This window comes from Tupaia chinensis, unplaced genomic scaffold, assembly GCF_000334495.1.
Source record: "Tupaia chinensis unplaced genomic scaffold, TupChi_1.0 Scaffold000217_1, whole genome shotgun sequence".
Taxonomy (NCBI): domain Eukaryota; kingdom Metazoa; phylum Chordata; class Mammalia; order Scandentia; family Tupaiidae; genus Tupaia; species Tupaia belangeri.
In genome coordinates, this window is record NW_006159692.1 from 7656964 (window position 1) to 7683463 (window position 26500).

The window sequence follows — 26500 nt, forward strand, 5'->3', positions numbered from 1 at the left end:
TGTGGGCTTGGAGGGGGAAATCCTTCATCACGTTCATCAGATGAGGGAACTCGGCCCAGCGTGAGGACCAAGGGGACGAATGACGCTTCTGATGAAGAGACAGGTGGGGACCGAGCCCGGCTTCTTGACTCCCGGGGTCTACCCCTTCTGAGTGAGTGTCCTACAGCCCCTGGGCTTCCCCTCTCCAGGCTCCTCTCTGGGGGGGCGCAGCAAAACACTCCTTGGGGCTCATTTGGCAAAGCATCTGACAAAAACTCGGCCTTCGCTTTGGCTCTCCTGCTCAGATCTTACTTTGAGGCATTATTCGTGAGGTAGGACCTTGCGCTCGCCTTAAGGGCGGCAGGGCTGGGTGGCCGTGCTGCTGGGAGCAGGACTCGAGGGCGGGCCCTGTGTGCTTGCTGGCCGGCTGCAGGGCATCCTCCCCACACAGGGTTCGGCCATGGTTCCCCCTTCTTGGAATTCAAGGGGCAGGAATAGAACCGACTCCCTATTCACTCCCAACTACTTCGAACTTCATTTTGCGGGCACCCCCGATGGCATTGTTTGCCCAGGGACTCTCAAGCAAGGAAACTCCAAATTGTTCAAACACTGTGCACAGACTATTTATCAAAAAAACAACCACAGAAAAGAGATCCTACAAATTTGCTCCACGAGAATTTCAGGGTGGGGAGGAGGAAGTGAGAAGGCAGTGGGGGCAGTCGGATTTCCATGAAATGCTGACCAACAGCAAGGGCAGGGGTGACATTGCCACCCACGCTGGCACAACACACCATGCGACGTGCACGCGTCCTGTTGTCTTGGCGGGACTTTGGAGCACTGGAAAGATTCATATTTCCTTTTAGATAATGCACAAAGTACTTTTAAACACACCTACTCCTGTGGGGGAAAGATTTTTCAAGCAACAACCCAAGTTTTGTTGATGGATCTTTGGCTATTAGGGGATATTAATTCAACATGATTTAATTTCTGGGTTTGATGAAAGGGAGTAGGGGAGGCCCAGCTTGATGTAGTGAAGAGAGCCGGGCTGTGAGGCCTGGGCTGCGAGGCCTGGACTGCATCCTTCCCCAAAGGCCCTCCCTGGGCCCCGGCCCCTGCCCCTGCCGATCACAGACCCGCCTGTTTCCCCCCACGTACAGATGTTCAGTCTATGCCTGGTATCTCCCTGCCTCACCTCTGCCCCTGGTGTGTGCTCCTTCCATCCTCTTGCTCTCAGCTAACATCGAGGTGGACAGCAAGGCCCTGGGTCTTAGGGGCCTTGGCATCAGGTGCACCTTCCCCAGGGACTCACAGAAGGCCAGGTGAACCCAGGGACTCAGCTGGGTGGGGCACTGGGCTATTGCACCAGGGCTTGTTGATTCTGCGGACTCACGGGTAGAAATGGTTTTTCTGTTCGCCCTGGTGTCTGAGCACCATGACAGTCAAAGCCCAGGAGGTGGCTGGACAGGTGCTCGAAGCCCAGAGGGGGCTGGAGTGGGAAAGGCTCCTCTACCGCTTGTCCCTCTGCACTCAGCCGCGATGATGCTGCACTTGGTTGGCAGCTCAGACGACAGCAGAGGAATGGTGGGAAGGGTTTTCAGTACCTCACTAGTAGAATTCAAAGGACTCCTCCAGAGTAGAGAGGGGAAGAGAAGACATGCTCAAGAATGGACGTGGGAGTCTTTTCTATCACCTACGGTCACTCCCATCTGGGTCCCCAGTGGCTGGCCGGCCGTTGGTGGGGCCAGGACCACAGAAATGCACAGAAATGCTCATTTCCTCTGAGAACTGCCTTGACCCTGAGGTTTCAGCGGTGGAAGCCTCTGTTCAGAGGCAGCCCAGATGGCCTGCGGGTTGTCCCCAGACTCCGGGCCTCCACATGACTGCAGCTGCCACCTCTCCTCATTTGGGAGAATGAAAACACAGGCTTGGAACCTTCCTGAGCCTTCTAATTGGGCCACCAGCTGATCCATCTTGACCTTTCCCCTTTTAACCAACTTGACCTTGAACATGAATGGGAAAATGCCTATTTGTTCCAGCTTGTATTTTTCAAAGTTATATAGCAAAATCCCATTTTTATAAGCATAGTTTGGCTTACAGCATAATGAGGCCCCGTCGAGTCTTCCAAGAAAAGCCAGTGACGTTTCCTTCCATGAGGATGAGAATGCTGCGAGGAGGTGGAGGTGCAGGGCAGGGAGGTGGCTCTTTGGGATTGTGTGAGGCTCTATTCCCCCCCTCGTGGGAAGGGAGGCGGAGGCATACGAGGTGGATGAACCTTGAGGATGTTATGCTCAGTGGAAGAAGCTGGTCACACAAGGACACGTACTGGCTAATCCCACTGGAGTGCAGTACTAGAGCACTGGACACTTACGGTGGTTAAGATGATCAGTTTTACGTTGTGTATATATACTGAGTTGTCCAAAAAGTCATGATGTATTTTTTCTAGTTTTTCTATGCAAAAATGTGTCATGACTTTTCGGACAACTACACACACACACACACACACATTTTTTAAAACTGCAAGTAGAGGGGATTTGGCCCAGATGGACCTGTTTTACTGAGAGGCATGGAAAACGCCCTTGGGCTTTCTGGCTCTGTAGCTCGGCAGACTTGCGGAGTTCAGCGCTTTCCACTTCTTCCCGGTGGCAAGTGTTAAGTCTTCACTGGTCTGGAGGATTAATTGATGATTTTGGCATCTAATCAAGGGCGAGCACCACTGTGACCCTTCCCCAGGGTTGGGAGCTGGAGCCAGAGCTTGGTGCGTGTGCCCGGCGACCTGGCCTCAGTCTCAGCAGCTGGTCATTACCCAGCTGCGTTAGCTGTGCCATTGTTCGTTCATGCTCGTTCACCTGTCCGATACTGCCGGCCTCAGCCCCTGCGCTTTACAGAAATGTGCGTACCAGCTCTGTGCAAGGCAAACAGTGAAATGCCATGTGGACAGGTATGGAGTCAGAGACACATCCCTCTCACACAGCGCTGCATGTGTTCTGACTCGGTGCTTTTAATCTGTTCATGGGTGGTAAGCAGGACTCGCTTTGTGAGGTAGAAGACCAGAAAGCAGGTGCCCCTGAGCTTCTGTGTTCCTGAGGGAAGCCTGCGGATGAATTTGGTGCTTCTCAGTGTACCCCCTGGTTCTCTGAGCAGCCTGCTGGGCCACCTCTCCTTAGTAGAGTCACCTCAGGAAGCATGTGCAGAACTGCCTCCAGGGACACGTGAGGAGGGGCGTGCCCCAGTGGGTAACACATGTTCAGCATAAAGCCTACTCGTTCGCTGTGGACAATGACTCAGTTCAGCCAGCAGGAGCCAAAAAAGCCTCTGGCGAGCTCTCAGTTGAAACTGGCATCTGCTTAAGGGAAGAATTACTTCTTTGAAGAAGGAAAACACACGTGAATTACCGAAGGCAGACCTGGCCCCAGCACCTCTGACATGCTGCAGCTCCTCCGCGCCTGGGACAGATGGGCAGGGAATCTCGGGAGTACGCTGGCTGATAAGCTTTTGTCCATTCGTGGAGCAAACTGGTTTCATCCAAAAAACCTTAAACCCTTTACCTTCAATATGTGTAGAATAGAGACATTTATAACTCTGCGTGAACCTCATCTTCCTGATGGGCAAAGACCATCTCCTGAAGTCTAAACACCCCCAAACAATTTCTGGCTGAAACCTCCATTCAGAGAAGGAAGGTTGTGTGTTTATATTCTTCTTTCTAGACCAAAGGCTCTTGCGGGGCTGCTGTTTATTTTTCTGTCTCAAAGAGCAGAGCCTCCAATATAGTATAAGATAGGTAATATAATAAAGATACTTTATAAATCAGAAGCTCCGTCCGGTTAGGCCCATGCTCTGTCAGCTCTGAAATAAACACGCAGGAACCCTCGCTGACTTCATTTCCTCTCGGTTTCTTCATCAGCGTCTGCCAGATTCTCTCCTTGGCTTGTTTTCCTTAATTCCCTGGCCCACCCTGCTCCAGGTCGGGGCTCTGCAATTATGAGTGAACCTTGTCTTGATCTGCAGTGTGGCATGAAGGGATGTGTTTTTCTTCCTCCTCCTGCTGGAGCGGCAGGGACAGGGCTGCATGGCAGACAGCACGACTGGCCAGTCAAACACACATCCATCAACCCGTCCCAGGAAGATCTTGTTTTCACAAAAGCACTGTACCTAATGGAGCTGTCTTCCCCCTTGGTAAAACGTTCTAGAAAGTGGTACACTGCAAGGTGGGCAGTTACCTACGAAGGGGCACCTCTACCTACTCCTCCAGAGTGAGGGTAATGAACTGAGTCAGCCACTCCCAATCTTCAATTGCAAAAGTGGTGACGGTTTCTATTTTGTTGTCATTTAAGAATGACCCAAACCAAGAGCAAGAGGAGAGGAGAAAGCGCTTCTTTATTCTGATGAAGGCAGTTGGTGAGTTTGCTTTTGTGTGTCTGAACACCCAGCTGCAGCTGGGGTAAGACCTTGGGCCTGGGAGGAGCATGAGTGCCTGATGCTGGTGGCAGTTTCTCTGATCTGTTCTTCCTGCTTGGAAAGCCCTTGTCTTAGTCCTCAGTAAGAACATGAACTACGTTGGGAAGTTTATGGGCGTCATCCATCTCAAAACATTATGCTTTCATTAAGCACATGAACACTGATACTTGTAATCGTAAACACCTGCAGTGTCTCAGTCATCGAACAACTATGTGATGTAGGAACTTTCATTCTATTTTTTTTGTTCTATTTTTTAATTTTGTGTGTGTGTGTGTGTGTGTGAGAGAGAGAGAGAGAGAGAGAGAAAGACAAACGCCCTCAACAGGGTCTCACCTTGCAATCTCCCTCAGCCTTCCCAGCCAGCCAGGACCATGGATATGTGCACTTGGCCCCCACAGGCCAACTGGAAAGCTGAGCCTGCGATGGCTCCAGCCTCTCTGGAGCAGTGTGTTCTGCCGCACCACTGAGACCAGCCCATGTTGTTTATTGCAGCAGGATCCCCGCTTCCCAGATGTTGTTACAGAAGTTTGAAGAGTTGCTAAGTTGCATTTTCAATAGGGAACTTGGATCTGGCTTGGCATCCAGGCAGCTCCATTTGCTCACAGAGTCACCTGTGACTGTTGCTGTCCAGCACTCCCGATGCCCTGTGCATCAGGCCAGGACCCCTCTAACACCCAGCATGCCCCGAATCATCTCTTTCCCAGTGTGTGTGGCACCTTTACCTTGATGGCAGCCAAGTTAAGACACGAGGCTTTCAGAAGCAGCAGCTTCAGCTTTGGGGGTCTGTGGCTTCTAGTAGCTGCCCACCTGGAGGAATGGAGGAAAGTGGGATTTTTGAAAGACGACATGCTCTTTGTTGTTTCTGGCACTCACGGTGCTGAGCAAGCACTAGTGATTCAGTTCTCATGCACACGTGGACTGCATCTCACAGTGTTCGGGGTTATTGAGTGTTCTCTTCATGGCCCCTTAAGATCTGGGAAATAAATCTCTGTCCTCGGCAAACACACTGAGAGCTTTTTAGTCTCCATGCCCCATTGAAATGTCAAAAGTATGGCAGGAAGGCATACCTTCTCTCATTTGGGAGGCTGGAGAGGGCAAATCAATGATGTGTGCAAACCAGCTTGAAGCTTCACCAGCACCTCTGTGAAAATATGGATGTCCATCTACTATGGCCTTTAGAGGTGAGCATGCAAACCAGCGTGGTTTATAAATCTAAGCATCTAGAAGACCCTAGAATCCTCGGGTGCACGGCAATAACAGACTGAGTTTAAAGTCTCCTCCCTCGATGGAAGGACTGCCCAGAACTCCTCTTGCCAGGGAGCCCAGCACTCAGAGCAATCATTGCAGGGGACAATCTGATTTGTGGACAACACATTTGGCTTCTTTTTTCTCTTCCAGCTTTAAAAGCCAGGAAATATTCTGACATGTGTTTAACAAGATCTTTTTCATTGCTGTTTTATAGGAGAGATGTTGAGACCTGGAACTCATTTCTTTCATAGGTGAAACAGCTAGAATCAATGTGGGAGGCATCGAAGACAGCTCACCTCTGAATGGGTGTTGCTTCTGTGCAGTGAGCACCAGGCACGTATGCTTTCCGCCCACCACCCTCTTGTTCCCTGTGTGCAATCAAATGCTTGTGGTGTGCTTCCTGTGCACCCAGTAAGTAGCTGTGAGTGTGTGGGTGTCTCCAATGCTGTCCTAAGAGACCCCTTGTGGTGGGATGAGCGAGCATCCATCCCTTACTTATGTGATGGGGCCAGGTGGGTCCATGGGAGGTGGATTAAATGTTAGATTTAATCTCTCATTTGGGAGGCTGGATAGAGCAGATCAACGATGTGCGCAAAGCAGCACGAGGCTTCGCCAGCACCTCTGTGAAGAAGGTCTATATAAGTGGAAGATTGTGCCTATGCCTGGTGGGGAGGGAGGGAGTGGAGTATTGGGGAGGGCTATGCTTCTACTTGCTTTAAAGGGAGCACAGCTGGTGCGTGGATGGAATGATATGCTAGAAGGGATTCTTTCTTCACCCAAAGGTACCTTTAGCCAAGCATAGATGTTGAGGCATCTGTGTCACTCCCCAGGCAGCTGCGTAGACTCTCCCCATGGTTTTAAAATTCTCAACAAGCCCATGACCGGGCATATGAAACTGCTAGGTAAATGTCCAGTTCCCTGAACCACAAGTCTGTCCATGGTCTGGACACAACACAGCTGTCCCATCTTCTTCCCTAATTGCAGCTGCCTTTCTGATTCCTGTTTATGCAGAAAGTCCTCAGCTCAGGCGCCCACCAGCAAGTGGCTTTCTTATGGTGTTTCCTGGTTTGGAAACTGTCTTCCTCCACTGGTGACTCTTCTACCTGTCAAAATCTCACTCATCTTCCGGAATGTCAAAGGCCACCTCGTCCATGAAGTGTATGGTCCTTTAGTAGCTCATCACACTGGGGCTTGGCATTGCGTCAGCTCTCCTTCATTCTCTCTCTTGTTCTCGCCTTCTCATGTGCTGCTTGAGGACTTGCAGGCTATTTTGAAGATACTTTTGCATATTTGTAGTATCCTCCCCACTCAGTCGTAACTTTAACGAGTATGTAGCAGATGCAAAATTAATGTTTGCTGTTGATGGAGCGGATAAGGAGTACAGAAGTTTTATTGTAGTATTCAGGAACAAGTATGGGGGGGGGTCTTCAAAAAGTGCATGGAAAATGCATATTATAAAAAACTATGCATAGATTTCAAAATTTTCTGCACCCAAATAAGTTCAGACTTTGATTTTATTTTCCACAAACTTCTTGAAGTCCCCATACCTACTTACCAAAAAGACTCACATACTTCAAAGAAATACCAAATCCTTCCAAACTCTGCTGGCATTCGGCTTTTAATGGCGTTCCTCAACACATGGACTCCATGGCGCAGAGGGGATATTACAGTTCAAAGAGACATAGGAATCAGGTTGAAGACGGTAAGTGATCAGACTCTTAAGGGAATAAGAGCATTTCCTCAGTTTTGGACCAGAGCAGAAATGTCTAAATCCAGATATTTAAAACTCGTCTGGGTGAATAGGTAGGGGGAGGTTTCACAGAATAGCTTGGAGCAGGGTCCTTGGGGATGAAGCTGATGTGATCGTAAAGGTCATATCTAACCCCAGCGCTTCGGATTCTGCGATAGCACATCTGTTTTTGATTGTGGTGGGTTCTGAGCCCAGGGCTCAGGGCAGGACGCCATCTGAAGGAGGAAATGGTAAGTCCGTCCGCAGGTCTGGTGCTCCCACAGCGGGAGCCCAGCTAAGCCTTGTGGCCACAGGAGAGACCCTGGAGCTGTGTCTGAGCTCAGGCACACTCAGAGGCCCCACACGTGGTGCACTCTGCAGCCCTCTTGGGCTTTGGTCAGAATAGATGATCGAAGTGGGTGGGATGCGAACTGAGGGAACTGGGCCCAATGAGGGTGAGGGATGACTGCTTAAATGTGGGATCCCTTGGTAGCAGAGGGAACGTGGTGGAGTCAGATTTAGACCCATGTTATAATCCTGGTTAACACCACTCACTGGTCCGCCATGGAAGTCCTGGTTCCTCACTCATGCAGAGGGGGTTTGTTGAGATACTGCATGCAAAGCACTAGCGCTGTGCTGAGGACTCACCATTCCATCATATTTGGCTGTTGTTTTATGATTTCAGTCTGGCTTGCTCCATCTGGAGAGACAAAATGATGCTCAATGCTTTCTTTTAAAAAAAAGGAGAAAAAAAAATGAAGGAGGAGGAACAAAACCCCCACCCCAGAGGACTGTTTAGAATAGTGGAAGCAGCACGAGCTCCCCGCTGGGCGCAGATGTGAAGGACCTGAACGCTCCGGCAAGTGCACTTGCTACCCGGTGAGAGCCAGGTCCCTGAGTCACGTGAGCGGAGGCGGCGAAAGCTGCAAAAACACATGTGGCGGGAACAGGCACGAGAAGGCAATGTGGACCCCAGGGGGTCCCGAGACTGCCTGGGACAGGGATTCCTGGAAGGCTGCAGAGAGAAGGACTGTGTAAACAAGAGATCAAAACAACGGCCTCACTGCCTTCAGTGTGATAAATGCTTGTCCCGAATGTGCGGCAGAAGTCAGCCCACCACCATCTTTTTGTAGTCTGAGATGTAAGGGGACCCTGGAGAACACTCGCTGCTGTGGATTCTGGGGGTTCCTTTCAGCTGGCATGTCCCCTTGGTGGCGGAGCCCACCTTCCAAGGGCAGACAGCCCCCTGCATTTTCAAAGTCCGGCTTGCCCACTTGACCCCTCACAAGCCAGGGGGCCATGGAGCAAGCTGCTCAGAGACTCTCATCATCGTGAGCCCTCCCCCATGGTGTGGGAAAGAGGCCGCCTAGTCTAAGTGATGCCCAGTGTCCCGGGACCACCGACGAGAGTGACTGTGAGTTCAGCAAAGGGACGTCAGAGGGCAGGAAATCAGAGCATCACAGGGTTGTAAAATTCAAATTACAGCACCTCTTCTCTCCACATTTGCTGACTTTGATTACAGTGATACCTAAGCCCCTCGCCTTGACTGAAGCTGACTCAGTCCCTCACTGCCTTCACTCAGCATCTTCTCTTAGACACAGAAAACACAGGAGAGAAAATACGTCCTGGTCCATGTTCTCAAACATGTAGCTTCTTTAGGTCCTGCCTTAGAACGAAACTGACAGGTTGTTATGACTCATCCAGTCCCCCTGGACAGACAGGCAGGCAGACAAATAGACACACAAACAATCAGTAGATCAACCCAAAGATAATCTACTTGGTAAAAAGATCCGGTGATGGTTGAAACATTTCTCTAAGATCTGACCATGTTCCATTTCACTGTGAAGAGTGTAAATCTTATCACCTATCTTTGACCATTTATCACTCTGTCTCTTCTGGCAGAAGGGCTGAATTAAAGTTCAACCCCTTGTCCATGTTTGCTATTTCACTGGAAGGTATGGGTGATAAGGCCATCTTTGTGTCAGTGACTGTTTTTGTGTTCTGGCCCCTCTGCTGCCGTGTTTGGGATAGGAGGTTGATGCCCACATCGTGCCTGAGACACAGGGCTCAGACTGACTGAGGCAAGCGTCTGAAAGGGGAGGCTGAGAATACTGCTGGGAGCCCAGAGGTGGGTCAAGCCGAGACTCTTGGGTGAGGGCTATGGGCTGGGAATGGTTTGAGAGTATCTGAGTGATGTGTGTGTGGCACAGCTGGGTTTGAGGATATTGATGTACCCGTGACCAGGTTTTCATTGACGGCATGTACGTGGGCATTTGTACGGGTGACTGCCCATGATGGTGTAATGTTCGGTGCTTTGAGAAGCCACAGTCCTCCTGTAAGCTGTAGGAACCTTGCCAAGGTAGCTGCCTGGGAGTGTTAAACCTTGAGGGCTTTGTCCCCCATCCCGGTTTCTCTGTGGGTCCTGGTTAGACAGCTCTGGGACTAGAGGTCTGGCACAGAACATGGCACCTAGGGCCTGTGCCAAAGGTGCTTAGCAGTGCTCAGAGCTCAGCCAGATAAGAGGCTTGTGGGCCCAGGCCCAGCCAGGGACCCCGGCCACTTCTGTTGGGTGCACTTTGGGTAAGTGCTCCTCTCTGCACTCAGCTTCCGTATCAGTTAGCTCTGGGGCGTATTTCTCAGGGTGTGATTGCAATCAACGAAATAAACAGTGCAGGCAGCACCTTTTTTAGAAAGTAACACACTCCTGTCTTTGGAGTTGAAGGCAATGTGCATACACTAAAATCAGTTAATCTGGAAGACGATAGAGGATTTGCACACTGTCTCATGTGACATTGCACACTCCTTCCAGAAGTTTCCCTCTAAGTTCACATTCTACTTTATGCCTGAAGGATACAGATATGAAGGAAGAAACTGTTGCTTGCACTCCAAGGTTTATGGTTTATGGTTTTGTTGAGCAAACTGACCAGGTTATTAGTTTTGGTTTCCCCCAAATCAGACTTGTTGACTGCCATCATGTTAGGGAGTGGTTTTTGGCTGAATCATGCCCTCAACAATTCCTCTGTTGAAGTCCCAGTCCATAGGACCTCAGAATGTGATGATATTTGATCTGTAAAGAGCTGATTGTGTTAAAATGAGGCCACTAGAGTGGGTGCTAATCCAGTTTGACCAGATTAGGTCAGACTGCACACAGAGGGAAGATTGTGTGAGGACAAGAGAGAACATGGCCATTTGCACACTATGGAGATGGGCCTGGGGGAACCAACCCAGTCGACACCTTGATCTCAGCCTTCCGGCCTCCAGGACCATGAGGCAATGCATTTCTGCTGTTCGAGGTCCTGTCTATGGTGCTTCGTTCTGGCTACCCATGCTCACAAATGCAGGGCTCCTCATCTTTCAGCCTGGCTTTCCTTAGCACTGAGCCTGGCCCATGGGGTACCGGGAGGCTTCTTCACAAGACTGCCAGGAGGCAGAGCCTGCAGTGTCTGGTGTGGCTGGTGTGCACTACAGGCAAGGATCTTGGGGAGGTGAGGTCAGAGAGGTCCTCGGAGCTGTATCTCCAGTCCTGAAAGGACATGGCGTTTAGGTTGGATTGTGAAGATGATGAATTGTCATTAAACTGGGCCTGGTGTGACTGGGTTTAGGTTCAGAAAGAACTCTGATGGAAATGTATGTCATAGGGGACTCTGGGTAGAAATGAACCAGAGAGGGGTCCCAGTAGAATCCAAGTTGGGAAGCACAGTGTGTTCCGGAAATTCTGCTGTCCCTCCACCTCTGTGTCCTTTTCAGAAAGGAGAGCAGATCTGTAGATCCGCCGTTCTGAGCCCGCAGTCCAGCCTCGGCCCTGTGTCAGCTCAACTCTGAGTGTGCTAACTGGGTGAAGGAACAGGTCTGACCAAGAAGCTCAGGATTTAGTTGAACCTGGAGGGAAAAGGGAGAACCAGGGATTCACTCCATCTTCTGCACCTTGGGCAAGGGAGAAGAGTCATAAAATAATCTTCGCTTTCAAATTATTTTCTTTCCAGAGAAGGTTTTCCCCATGACCATGAGAGGAAAACTTCTGAACCAATGTCTCCAAAAACTACAGCCACATACTGATCCCGCTATGTGCCTATAGCCACGTCTAGTGAGAAGAACTGTCCCAAGGGTTCCATATAGAACACTCTCCTCTTCTTCCTCAGGGCCAATACATTTGGTCATTTCTTTCCTGAACACATTTCCCAAGTTTGTTAACCCCCCCGCCCTCCTGGGCTGAAGGTAGGGGTTATAGATGGGAAGGAGGCCTGGGAGTCTAATAGTGAGGCACCCTGAGAAGGTGACTGAGGCCCTCACAGTATAGGCTATGTCCCTGGCGAGTCCTCAAAAGAGTGGACGGAACATTTGTGAAGTGGGTTGGAGTGGGGAGGTCAAGGGAATCAGGTTGCAGCTATCAGAGGTCTTGCTTAGGGTGGTCCTCAGCCCCCTGAGCCCATGGTGGCTGGCACTGGGTCCCCTAATCCCCAGGGAGGCTCCTCACACGAGGATGGGTAGAGACACTCAGGCCTTCCTGGGACTCTGGGACTCTCAGGTGCATTCTGAGCCTGTGCTGCAGGGTGCTGGTTCCTGTCAACTCTAGGCCAGGTCACTATGCTCTCCTGATGTGGTGGCCCCTGGGTGCCACTATCCATACCCACATGCCCCATGTCTCTCTGGGCTGAGAGCTCTAGGGCCCAGCAGGGGATAGACTAAAGTTGATGAGGAGCTGAGAAGCTTCTGAATCACACTGAAGACTGGTCATTGGTCTTGAAGAGAGAGTTTCAGGAATGGGGACAGAACCTCTCTAGCCAGCCTAATAGGGGTTAAGACTCTGCAGCCCCTCTGTGACTCCAGTCTTCTCCAGAACAAATCAGGTAGGCAACAGTGACCACCATCAAAGGAGCCACAAGCACCCCTTCTGAATAGAAAGTCCACTTACTTCTTGAATTTAAATAAAAAAAGGTTTTGTGGGGCTGGCTTGGTGGTGCAGCTGGGGAGCTGCATGGTTATAGCCTGACTCACATGGTAGGGCTCCAGGTTCTCTTCTGCAGGCCTCTCCAAGGACATGGGGCCCACGGGTGCATGTGATCCCAGGCTGGCTGAAGCTGGGGTGGATAGTGGCATCCAGACCTTCCTGGGCTCTCTCTTCCTCCTTTTCTCTTGGTCATGGAAGAAATAAAAACTTGTTGATCCCTACCCCACGCCCCAGACTCACGCTTGATCCTCTGATTACTGGGTGGTATTGCAGTTGTGAAATCTGAAAGATTAAGGATTGAAGCGATGGTTAAGAACACTACAGTCCTACTGGAGATAGGGGCCTCCCAGTCTGAGGATTTTTAGGGGGGAAAGTTGTATCCACGTTCTTGAGGTTTCCATCATGCTAAGCGCCTATCTACTTGTCCAGAACCAACAACTTATTACAATATGTCCTTTGTTATTTTTAGAATTTAAGATGATATTTTCCTATTTTAGTTAATGGCCTGAGAATGAGATTTTGGTTGTTTGCAATAAATTGCCTATTTGGAAGTATTGGTGCAGAGGGACTCTATAATTCAAAGTCTTTTTTATAGCATAGGGTTTTTTTTTCTCTTTTTCTTTTCTCCCTTGGTCTGGAGACTTCCTTTAATCAGGTGGTGGGAGTGATTAATGACTCCATGTGCCTGTGTGCACACGGGGCTCACGTGTCTTCAGAATGAGGAGCAGTGAGATCCAGGGTAACAGCAAGGCTGCAGAAAAAGAGGTCCCAGATGCATTCTGTGGGGAGCGCATGCATCCAATTAAAGCCCTGCCAAGCCCCACCCAGATGCAGTTAGGGATAAATGGATGAATTGATGGAATGTGCTCAAGGCTGTTTCCTCAGATGTGCTGGCCCAGCATCCCTGACTGCCCAGAAAAGCAAAGGGAGATGGGCATGGGGGATGGAGAGGACAGAATATATCCCTTTTTTTGTTTGTTTTTGTTTTTCTGATTCTTTTGAAAGGAAAATACTTAGCATCTTCAATGAGCTTTCTACGCCCTTATTAAGTGCCAGACACCAATGGTGTAAAGAGGAAAGGCTTCAGAATGACTCATATTCCACATTTCTTCTAGAGAGCTTAGAGTTCAGTGGGAAAGGCCAGTAAGGAAGTAATCCTGCCAGGAGGTGGGGAGAGCCACCCACGGCCGGCCGCTGTGTTGGACCGTTGATGAGGGCAGGGACCTCCGGAGGACTTCGCCAGACTGGAAAGGAGGGGGAAATGTTCTCAGCAGAGAACAGGAGGCACAACTGCATTGAGGCATGAAAGAAAAAACCTTTCCACTCCTGGAAAGGCAGAGGTATAGGGTATGAGGCTGCTGAGAGGATGGAGTAGTGGGCAGGGATGGGACAGGTAGGCTGGGCCTAGAATTTGGAGGGCTTGTCTGCCACGATAAAGATTTAAATTTGCCACTGGGAGCCATGGGACATTCTAAAGCAGGGTTATTGAAATGAGATTGCCGTTGAGAGAGGTGCATGTGTCATTGTAAAGATGTGTGTACTGGGGCGAGTGCAGGATTGGGGCAGAACAGAAGGTACACTGCTGAGAGGCACACAGCTAATGGGCATATGGCTAATGGGCATGTGGCTAATGGGCATGTGGCTAATGGGCACGTGGCTAATGGGCACGTGGCTAATGGGCACACGCTAATGGGCATGTGGCTAATGGGCACATGGCTAATGGGTATGCGGCTAAAGGGCACACGGCTAATGGGCACACGCTAATGGGCACTTGGCTAATGGGCACATGGCTAATGGGCACATAGCTAATGAGAGGCAGTGCCCATTCAAGATCTTGGAGTTCCTTAGAGGATTCTTTAACCCTTATTTATTCATGTTCTTTCTCTCTCTCTCTTTTTCAAAACACTTCTTACTGTGTTTTTACAGGTATGTGCCAGGTATGGTGTAAGGAGGAAAGGCTACAGAATGACTTATATTCCACATTTCTTCTGGAGAGCTTAGAGTTCAGATTTTTTTCTCCACAAATCTCACGTTTTGAGTTTGTCCCACCCTTACTCTCCTGGACACAGTGATGTGGGCTGCAGTGGGCTTCGTTATAGAAACTCAGGAAACTGAGAAAAACAACAAAGCAGTTAAGTTCTCTACCAATTTACTAAACATTAAAACATTTATTTATTTATTATTAGTATTGCGATTATATTAAATTGTGTTATAGGATATGTGTACTCACTAGAGAGAAAGAGAGAAGGAAAGTGAAAAAGCAAGCCACCAAGTCTAGGACTTGAATGATGTTGGCCATGTGGGAGTCTAACACCCTAACCACCACGCCACCTGCTGACCCAAACTCACATTTTTCAAAGGATAAAAAAAATACATGCATCCAGGCTGTCAGTCTGTCTGGGACAGTTTCTCCTCTGGAACATTCTGGACAGAGAATTTGATCCTGCTCTGAACCCCACCCCACCACGTCCCCCACCTTGTCGGAAGACATCTGTGATAGACTGTGAGTCCCAGCGAAATTTCCATCCTGGCAGGTGGAAGTGCAGCCACCCAGCCCCTCTACCTCTGAGTCTTCCTTCTGGTGGTCTTGCCCACAGCCCGACCTACTGCTCACCTATCTCACTGTATTGAAAAGTCCCCAAGCACACTCTTACAGAGACCTAAGGGCAAATTTCATGGCTTCTATTTTAGCCAGGAGGAAGAGGAATTTATTTCTCTTTAGAAACCAAGGCTATTTTAATGGCAGATGAGGAAAGCAATGGGAAGTGTTTGGTTCACCAAAGCCAACCCCCACTCCCTCTCTTACTCATGATACTCATTCCTGTCCTGGGGCTCTTTCTTGAGGAGAGCCTTTCTAGCCTTCCTCATCCATGCTGGCCCACAGGCTCCAACCCTCTCCAGGCAGCCTGCTTTTGGAATGCTGTCACACACCTTGCTTGGGTTGGGCTCCTTTGCTCCTGGTACTGTGATTGGCAATTAACCATTGTTCAATTAAAAGCAGTCCAGAGCAGTCTATGGAATATAGGCCTGTTTATTTTTAAAAGCTTCAATAAAGCACACGTCTGAGACTTTAGTTACGCCCAACAACCCTCAGGGTTATTGCCCAAAAAGGCATGTTTCAATTTACAGTAAACAAGCTGCGATGCTGCGAGAGGATTATAGATTTTCCCATGTGACCGCCACCCTTCTTCTTCCTAGTGCTCTGGAGTGCGCAATGTTTGGAATGAGGTACAGGCAATCAGTGGCCTGCATTGTTCTAAATGAGTCAGTGTAAGTTCATGACTAGCAACTCCTAACCTCCCCTTTTCTTGCCCTTTTCTTACATATGAACTAGCTTTCTCAGTTGCTATTTTGACAAGCACATGTCTGGGAAACTAAATAGAAATATGCTTATCCAGGTGGTTTTTCCTATGCCCCGGCTTCAATAAACCATTTTTATTTCACGTATTGTGCCTCAGCCATCTTTGTAGGTTGGCACTAGTCACTAGAGCTGACAGCTAATGCTAAAGAGGCCTGGCCTCCCCCTAGAGTTCCATGCATGCATTTCTAAGGGTAAAATTAAAGGTAAGGGTGTCAGGGGCACAATCAGCTTGGTGTTTGGTTCAAGGTGCCATGATCTTCTAATGAGTGTTTTTGATTGGTGGGGCCATAGTTAACCTTAATTTCCATTCTAGGAGGAGGTGATTGCAATTTCTTTTTCTTTCTTTCTTTCTTTTTTTTTAAGAGAGATTTTCGCTATAGAGCTGGTTCACTAGTTGAAGAGACAGAGACAGAAAGCGAGAAATCACCTCCCAGGGGAGAAGGCCACATCACAATCCCTTCTCCTCCAGTCTCCTTTTGGGATCCTGGGCATATATGTTCACACTCCCAGTGTGAGTGTCAAGCCACCGGGCCATAACTTGAACTGCAGTTGATTACATAGGAGTCCAGTGACATAACCATTTTGCCATCTGCTGGTCCTGGTAATTGTAATTTCTATATGGTCTATGGCCATTCATTGTGTGTGTGAGGGAGTCTATATGCTCATATTCAGCAATCTCCATCCTTCAAAACTTACTAAAATTTGAATTATAACCTTATCTTTTCCTTTAAGTGGGAGGTTTTGGTTTTACCATCATCTCAACTATTCCTAATTCCTACAACTAAGAAATTAATTTCTCTAACAAAGGGAGGGCAGGTAAGAAAAGAGGTGACTACACAGTCTTTGGGAGGAATTCATGTTGGTTTACTAAAATAAAACAGACAACTTTATATTAGGAGTTTTGGGAGCATTGCAGGAGAAGGCGTGGTGTCCACATCGTACCTGGGCCAGTAGAATGTGAAAGAACTTTGCATTCTAAACAGCTAAGAAAGGTACTTTTACATCAGCTCTTATTAATGTTCAATCTGGGAAATTCCCCCCTTTTTTTTTTCCTCAACAGAAAGGGAAACTAAGGGCCCAATCCCAGTAGCCGCGGTTTCAGTGGCCGGCCTATGAGGCTGCCTAAGGTGAGCTGTGCTGAGGAGGTTCACCCTGAGGGCAGGTGGCCAAATCATTGCTGTAATCTTATGAAATTGATACTGATATTGGTTCTGCAAAGTGAAAATAAGTTGTCTTTTTTAGTCTTAGATACATTATTTACTAGGCTAAAAAAATGTCCTAGAGTCCCAGGTAATTTACTTAAAACAATAAATAAACTCATGCTCTGTCTCCCCACTAATTGAAACTTCCTGTGTAATGTGATTATGGTCCCCTGGGGGAACACACGGTGATACCTTAAGTGTTTAACCTCTGCAAGATACAGTCACAAGTAGCATGTAGTTGAAGATTGAAGAGATCCAGCTGTCCTAAAAGTTCTTTGTTTCGAGTTCTTTACCCAGTACAAACCCAACAGCATCTCACTCTAGACCCTCCTTGAGACGGCCCGGCACCAAGAAAACAGCACCATCCATCAAAAATGACATCATAGAAACTTTTCTGGAGAGTCCTGGATTCCTACCCCAAGACCCTCACTTTGTCATATTTCTGCCCTGCCTGTAAAAGCCCCACTTGTCCCTCGGTTGGGGAGACGGTACTCCCGACTGCTCTCCTGATTGACATCTTCATCAATAAAGCCCCGCTCGTTGTCTCAGAAATTGGCTTACTGTGTGGAGAGCAGTCAGGCTTAGCCCGTACATTTGTCCAGGAACAAAATGAAACAGTGAGAAGAACTGAGTTTGAAATACAATAGGCCCCAAATAAAAAGCTGGCTTTATATAGTTCAGTAGGGAAATAAAAATGAAAAACATAAGGGGAGATACCGCTACACCCCTGCCAGGGGAATGAAATCGAAAGAACTGATGGTAGTAAGTGCTGGAGAGGATGCAAGTGACTCAAACTCACCCACTGTAGTCGAGAATGTGGGCTGGGATGTCCATGTGGGAAGTGCAATTATCTCCTAGAGTTGAACATGCATATTCATCACGGCCCAGAAGCTCCACTCCTGGTTGTGTCCCCAACAGAGAGGAGAATGTGTCCACCAGATAGGTTCCTGGCAACTTCACTGATAGTACTGTGATTCTCCTGATCTGCCAGGGATACCTGTCAAAACCCCCGGTAGATGCCTGAAACCTTGGATAGCATCGAAGCCTGTATATACGGTTTTTACCTATACATACCTACCTATGATAAAATTTAATTTATCAGTTAGGCATAATAAGAGATCACTGTGCAACAGTATCAAAATAGGACAATTACAATAATATGCATACTGATGTCATGAGAAAGTTGTCTCATTTCTCTCTCTCCCTCTCAGCATGTCTACTATATTTTACTTATGTTTGGACAGCAGTTGTCTGTGGATAACTGAAACCATAAAGAGCAAAAATTGGAATAAGGGGCAGCTACTGTGGCCAAAGATTGGAGGAAATCAAATGTCCAAGAGCAAGAGAGTGGATAAGCAAATGGTGTGTCCATGCACTGAAGTGGACCTCTGCAATGGAGCAGAGTACGGTATCCCTGCGTCCTCACAGCCGGCTCTCACTGACAGACCGTGTATGACATGTGTAAGGTGCGGAAGTAGCGTCGACCTGAGAAACAAGCACACTTCCTCTATGGGGGCGGAACAGTGGTTACCACAGGGAGCCCTTATGGAGAGGTGTGGGGGCTCCGGGGATCCCGACCTGTTTCCTTCACTGCAAAGCAGAAAATAAAATGTGACTTTGGGGTTCTTAAAGTAAGTGAGGAGATGGATGGCAGGTCCCATTGCATACATGGGAGAAGTAGGCCCGGATGGGTGCAGGTGAAAGTTTGTTTCCTGACCCCTTGGCTCCTTAGTAGAAAGGACTAAGGGTATAAAAGGGAGTCTGGAGACTATGTGAGCCCGAGTTTTGAGGGGGTCTCCTTCCATTGCTCAGCCAGAGAAGGCCCAGGAGTAGCTACCCCTGCAGCACTGCCCTGCTCTGTAGCTGGGGGAGCTCAGCTGCCATTATTAACCTCCCTGCTCCCTAACTAGCCACCAGGACCCTGTGGTTAGAGGCAGCAATTCCTTGAAAAGACCACATGCCTTTGGCTCACCCTTTGGTCCTGGTGCTTCCACATTTTGATCTCTTCTTGGGGGACTTCAGCAGTGTCCAAGGGCTGAACAGGGCAGGGCCATCAGCCTTTCTGGAGATCTCATCACTAGCAGAAATGCACAGAGCCAGGAACTCAGGCAGGGAGGGCTGCTGGGAACCCTGCTCGGCTCTTCTCATTCTCGCCCAAGCAGCCCTCTCTCTGCTCTGCACCCTCGGGGACACATTATGCTGCTTTCCTCGGTGCCACGATCTAGGGTTTTCTCTTTCATTTCCTGGTTGACAGTTTCTCACAGAAGAACCCCAACGCAGTCTGGAGCACCCAAGTGCCGTGGATGTGGCAGCACGTGTGTGTCTGCAATGAACACGCAGCAGTCATGCTTGCAGAATTCCCAGGGGCTACCATGGCACCATCACAAGAAAACCCAGGTTTGAGGGGATAGTCAGGATAATTCAAGGCACCAGTGCACGGACAGTCGGTATCTCTTTCCTGCTCCTCACTCCGGGGTGAACCAGGAAGGTTCTGACCTGCCTTCTCCTGCCCCTGCTCCCCAACAGCTCCTGGTAGATATTTCATGACAAGCACAGTCAGACTCCAGATTCCTGGAGCGAGCGCCCCTCCAGCCGGGTGGTGTTAGAGTGCTCTGAAGTCAGAACACTCTCAGTAGTAGCCAGGTCTCCAAATGGTCCTGTGTCCGCACATGTCAGCAGAGACCCTGGAGAATCCTGTGGTGGTGAGAGATGACCTATGTGCTCCCAGAAAGCAGGAAGTGACTGATGGCTCTTTATCAGCTCTACATTTTATGTACCGCAGGAAGCTGAATGAGTTCCACCTGGATAAGTGGACACGTGTGCATGTTTAATTGTTAGGTTTTATTTGTCTGCAGGTTGGATGAGGAATTAGAGAGACTGGGCCACAGCTTCTCATAACCCAGCAGGAGACCTGGCCTGGTGCACACAGCAGCTGCAGCAGAATTCCAGACACGAGAGTGGAACCTTTGGTAGCGTGCCCAGGGCCTGGAACAGGTCTGGCACGAATTTCACCTGTGCCCTGTTCCGTTGGCTAAACGTGAGACCAGCCAAGGTCCAAGGGTTGGGAACAGAAGTTCCACCTCTTGATGGTAAGTACAGGAAGGGGAAGAATTTATAGCTATTTAAAAGCTGGGCCCTACTGCCTTGTCTAGATTTCAGGCTCTGGAAGTCTTCTTCGCTTTTCTGTTCCTTACCCGGCTTACAAGCAATGCCAGCGGAGCACAGTTCAGCTCCTTGCTTTCCGCTCCCTTGGTGGAAGTCAGGACACAGCTTCCTATTCACAAAAGCACGCCACCAGGCTTCCCTCTGAGAAATAAGTTTTTCATTTTCTACAGAAAGCTTTTAAAATGACGTTGCCTTGGAACCGTCAGCTAGAAGCATAAAGACGGAGTTCAAATGGAATATCCAGTTTTCACAGCTGTATCTGTGCTAAATTAAAAAGAACGAGAAAACAAAGAGAAAGAAAAAAATGACCTCTGGCATTTGTGTAACAGACTGGGGGCACCGGGAAGGAATCATTTCAACACGTGCTGCCTGCTCAGAGACTCCATCATTTCCAGATTGGGCTCTTTTAATTAATCATGGCCGGAGTTTTACACTTTTACTCTTGGGCTGGTGTTTTATTTTCTTGTTCGAGTGCCCACATGAGCATCCTCTGGCAATAAAACATCCAGGGAGAAGTTATAAAAACATGTCATCTTGGTTATAACATTCGGCTAATTGATTTTTGAGAATCGCTTAATTGTGTGACTTTAGTTAACCAAACAACAATGCCTGTTTTCACACCCCTGATATTAGCTCATGCTATTTCATGACCTGCCCCTGCTGAGACACACTCCATATTTCTGACCATAAATCTGGCCTCTGCCTAGGCTTGCATATCTGTTCCAGCTTTGTTGTGGGGTTTTTTACTACATTGGTTGCCTTTTTGAAAAAAATTTATAGTGGGCCATAAACATGGAGAAAAGTTTAAGGGTAGAAAGTGTTTTTATTCCAATCCATGTGAGCTGAATTTTTTAATTTCTTCCTTAAATAAAATAATAAAAGGAGGTTTTTTTTGCTACTTGGCCCAACATGGATCTCTGTAGGTTCCACTTAAATGGTATGTGAGAGAAACATGAGCTCCTGGCCTGTTTCATAGAGGTTTCCAAAAGCTCTGCTGAGTTAGATTAATTGCCTGGAGTTTCACAGGGGTCCACGTCAGTTAGGGGGGAGGGGGCAATGTGGAAAAGTCAAGATGACAGGCATGTGGGAAGAAGCGGTAGGAGAGGGCCAGGAGGAAGATAAAGGCATCTGAGACCAGAAGGAAAACCCTGTTTGGTGGGTAGTAGGAAAGTGGACCAAGGACTGGGAATATTACCCCAGATTAGGGCCCAAGCTACAAAGATGGACCAAAGTAAGAGGAGGTCACCTTCTAGTTTCACTTTTCTGGAAACTGTGTGATTGAACAAGACTGTCCACCACAATGACTATATGGCATTAAGGCACAATCTCTATAAGAAGCCACAGCCTGGAAGGATCAGCAGTTGGCGTAATGGTTATGTCACTGAACTCCCACATAGTTGACTGTGGTTTGAGTCCTGGACCTGGTGGTTTAAAACTCATGCTGGTCTTGTATGCATGAATGCCTCAAATCCCAAGAGGAATGAGAGAAGGGATTGAGGCATGACCATCCTCACTGGGGGGTGGGGGTGGGGGGTGATTCTTGCTTTCTTTCTCTCTGGCAAACCCACATGCTCTATAGCAAAAAACCTCTCTCTCTTAAAAAAAAAAAAAAAAAAAAAAAAAAAAAAGGCCAATCTGGGATATGAGGAATAACTCTCGACTTTCCATGGCTTAACTTGAGACCATGGACTTCTAATCTTTCTTACTGTAAAAGAAACCCTGAATAACAACTAAAGTTTATAGTAATAGCTAATCCTTGCATGGTCCTTAGCATATGACAGAGCAGTGCTCTAGATGCTCTGTGGATGTTAATTCTTTAAAACCTCATAAAGACCCTATAATGCAGGTACAGTTTTAGACCACTTTGCAGAGGAAATTATTGAGGAATGCTGAGGTCAATGTCTTGCACAGTCATGTAGTTGTTAGGTGGCAGAGCACAGCCTGGACCCAACAACCTGGCTTTATCTTCATGAACTTTCCACTGTCTTATATCCTTGTTTGGTAGTTCCCAGATAAAGGTGTTGGCAAGTCCCTGGATACTGGGCCAGTGCAATTATTGGGGCTAGAAAAACACATTGTGACCAATTCTGAGGTGGAAGAATGTATGCTTTGTATTTCTTTTTCTTGTCTTATTACACTGGCCAGAACTTCCAGATGATGTTGAGCAGCAATCCTTGCCTCATTCACAATGTTAGAAGAAAAGTGTTCAGCCTTTTGTCATGAAGTATGAGGTTAGCTGTAAAAGTTTTTTTTTTTTTTTTCCTTCACTCTTTATCAAGTTAAGGAAGTTCCCCACTACTACTAGTTTTCTGCGAGTTTGTATTATAAATGGTGGTCCTATCCTGTCCAATTCTTTTTCTGCATCCAGTGATCAGATCATGTAATTTTTTTTCCATTAATACGGTGGATTTCATGGATTGAGTTTTCAATATTAAATTAGCCTTGTATCCTGGAATAATAAATGACACTTGGTCATGGTGTATATTTTTTCTATATATGAGGTGTCTTCAAAAAATATAGAAAATGCATATTATAAAAGAAATGCACAGATTTCAAATTATATGCACCATAATAAACTTGTGATTTAATTTTATTTGCATTGTTGAATTGTATTTGTTACTAGTTTGTTAAGGATTTTTGCCATTGAAGGGGAAAAGAGGCTTTCACCTGAGTGGTAGGCAAGATTTTCACCTGTCTGGGCCTTGTTACTCTGCCAACAGGGCTGAACTGCACGGTGAAAAAAACCCCACAGATTTAGAAACCTAGGTGTTCTCGTGTGGAACATTTTGTTCTTGCAAAAACAAACAAATAAACAAGTCTCAGGCTTTGTGTGGTTCTAAGGGGGATGGTGTCAGAAGGGGCTGGGCCTGAGTCCCATGCTGGACACCCAGAGAGGCCAAATGAGTTGACCTTCCTATCCTTTCAGTACTGAGATAAAAGTTTCTAGTAATGTCATTGAACAGAAGAAAACACTTTACAGGAATGCAGTCCTTTCAGATAGCAGTATTTTCTCCCAGTCCTGTCAACCCTACCATGGCCACCATTGTGAGGGCCAAGTGTGCCCCAGGTTTTGGGGCTGACTCTGACCCTAGGGAAGAAGGCCCTGGATGCCCTGGTCAGGGGTCATTGTTCAGTCAGGCCCTCCATCCTCTTCTATTTAAGCCTGCTTCCTGCCTTTCTGGCCCACATGGGCCTAGTTGTATACTTTTGGCCTAATTCCTCATGCTGTCCTCTGCGTTGCTAACCTCTCCAATTAGTAGCTAGGTTGACCATATCCTATGATTTATCTTCCACACCAACAATATTGTACTTTTGAAAGTCATTATGCCACAACACAAGGCCTAAACTAGGATTATTCTGAGCAAATTGAGACACAAGATTGACCTTCTAATATTCTCTAGAATCAGAGTTCTGGATTCTTCTTGCCAGACCTCATTCCCTACTACAGTGGATGCAAACTTTCAGCCCATCCCCGTCTCTCCTCTTCCAAAAGTCCCCACTGCTGTTTTGCTCTGATCTCCAATGACCAATTGTATGACCCTTGATCCCCACTGTGAAATCCTCATGGCCCATAGTGACCTCCATTCACAGACTGGACTGTGTGTGACCTGCTGGTTGGTGCTTGCCCTTTGTCTTTGGTGTCATGTGACCTCCTACAAGCTTCTGGATTTCACTCTAAGTGATTTTTTAAAGTTTTCACTGGGCAGACCCACTTGCAGACACTTGCTGCCCTTTGGAAAGCACACCTCCCTGTGGGTGATAGGGCAGTAAATTAAATGAGCTTTCATTGGTTTGAAAGGGGAGGAGCCCCAACAAACTAAAATATGGCCATATTCTTCTCCCTACTATTTACACCTACTATTTAAGCCTGGTTTCTCATTAGGGGTTCGATCACAAGGCTCAGAAAGGAAGCACATCTCCACAGCCCCTTAGAAGTAGCTTCAGGTTGGGAAGCCAGATCTACCTTGACCTTTCTCTGCAGGAGGACTTTTTAGAATGTCCTGTCTATTGAAAACAGTGACTTTCACTATTGTTTGCATACATGTGCTCATAGCTTTCTCATTCATGATAGCCAAGGGGTGGAAACAGCCCAAAAGTCCACTGATGGATGAAGGGACACGCCAAGTGAGATATACACATACAGTAGATTATTCCATTTTAAAAAACTGAAAGGAAGGAAACTCTGACACCTGCTACAACATGGATGAAACTTGGACATTATATTCAATGATGTAAGTCAGACTCAAAGGGAGAAATATTACATGCCCCCTCTTACAGGAAATATCTAGCGTGGCCAAGTTCATAGAGGTAGAAAGTAGAACAGACGTTTCCAGAGACTAGAGAAGGAGGGATGGAGAGTTATGATTTAAGGATGATGAAAACATTCTGGAGATGGATGGTGGCAATGGCTGCACAATGGCGTGAATGTACTCACTACTACAGAACCGTGTGCATTAAAATGATTAAAGTAATAAATGTTATGTATTTTTAACCAAAATTTAAAATAAAGGGAATGTCCTGGATGCTCATTCCACAGGATACCATTTTGTTTTTAAGGGCCTTTCTATGCCACCCTTTCTTCATAGTCCTGTGCTCTTTTTCCTGGAGGCCCCTGCCACTGGCCTTAATTTGCATTATCAATTGTGTGTTTATAATGGGCTGCTTATGCCTCTGGCCTCTGGGGAATCCTTCACAGATACTTCATTCCAGCTGTACCTGAGTCTGCCGATGAAGCCTGCCCTCTCCCTGCCTTCAAGGCACCATCCCAGTCCCTGTGCTGGTAGACACTGGGGATTGCTCTCACTCCCACATGAGTGAGAGGAATGAGCTAGGATGAGGCAATTTATCCCTGGAGCAAGACAAGCTTCGGGTTATCACACACACTGCTTTCCAGCCCGGCCATACAATACCAACCACAGTCATGTCTTCAATAGGTTGGGTGTCCTCGGGATAGGACATCTCTGCACAGCTCATGTCAGAGGCACCTCCCTGGTGCTACTGAGGTGAGTCCAAGAAGAGAGAAGGCAGATGAAGACATAGTGGGACATTGTAGCTCCATTCCCTTCGTATATGGAGGAGTGAGCTGAGGCTCATTGCCTGTAAGAAGTCTACACAGGCACAGTGAGGTTTGGTCAGAACAAGACCCCAGTCCAAGTCTCCTGACTCTCAGAGCAGGGGCTCCACACCCGCATCACAGTCCTGCATACTGTGTACACTATGGGTGTCCTTGTGAAGCTGGCTTTAAGGGATGGTCCTGGGCGGATGAGCTGCCTTTTTCTTCTGCATGACCAGATCCTATTTATTTTTGCTTTCATTTTTTGATATGTTCAAACTTTCTTCAAATAGGATGCACCCAAAGTTCATAATTAAATAGTCTAATCCTTTTATTATTTTTCATAGCATTGTCAGACAAAATTCAAAACTTTTCTACATACTTAAAAAAATACTGAATGTCTGCACTCTATGGCAGAAATGGAGAGATTGGAAGGTTTAACAGCATGGAGAACAACTGTGGATACTAAAGATAATGTGGGAGGAGGGGGGATAGCGGGCTGGGGGGAAAGCAAGGGAAGGAATCAGGTGGAAAAAGAGAATCTAAACATTTAAAGGACACAAACACGGGAAATTATCTGATGATAGTTTTAGCGATGATAATGTGCATATTAATATCTGACTAGACTAATATGCAGTGTATTTAGGGTGGGAAAATTCATTTTGTATACTGTATAGATGAACAGTGATTAAATGTAAAAAATGACAACAATTTTACCTTTAACAAAATAATTATAAATTCACAGACATTCGCAGAGATTGTACAGAGAGGTCCTCCATATCGGTTGCCCCTTTTCCCTTAATGCTTATACCTTGTGTAATACAGTGTGATGTCAAAACGAAGGCTTTGCTATTGGGGCAAAGCGCGTGTGTAGTCCTGTGTCATTTAACCACACGAGTAGTCTGTGTAAGCACCACTGCCACTAATATGTAGACTGTTCCATCACGAAGCTCTCCCTCCTGCTACCCCTTTGCACTTAAACCCGTCCCTCTCCACAAACTCCACCGCTAGCAACCACTAATCTGGTTTCCATTCCCAAGATTTTGTCATTCTGAGAACGTTGGATAAATGAATCATATATTAATTCTGGGTCATCAGAAAAGTCATGATGCATTTTTGTATAGAAAAACAGCGAAATACATCATGGCTTTTCTGACAACCCAATAGTACGTGACCTTTTTGAGATGTGCTTTTCAATTTTTTCTACTCATAATGTCCATCTAGGTCACATATGTCAGTAATTGCTTTTAATGCAGAATAACAGCCCTGGTCCCACAGTCTCTTTACCACATTCATTCATTGAGGAGCAATGGGGATAAGGTTTCGGCTACTGCTATAAAGAGCTGCCATTAACATTTAT

At 47.3% G+C, this 26500-nt stretch overlaps 1 long non-coding RNA gene across 3 annotated transcripts; it reads left to right on the forward strand.

Annotated features, from left to right (window-relative positions):
* LOC114007704 (uncharacterized) lies at positions 1-26500 on the forward strand. Of its 3 annotated transcripts, none has more exons than XR_003549292.1 (5): positions 1-151; positions 14286-14490; positions 18170-18388; positions 19177-20011; positions 26365-26500. It is a non-coding gene; the product is annotated as an uncharacterized LOC114007704 (long non-coding RNA). The 3 variants fall into 3 exon arrangements; XR_003549291.1 differs by lacking the exon at positions 26365-26500 and having other exon boundaries at positions 19177-19319; positions 19778-20532; XR_003549290.1 differs by lacking the exon at positions 26365-26500 and having other exon boundaries at positions 19177-20532.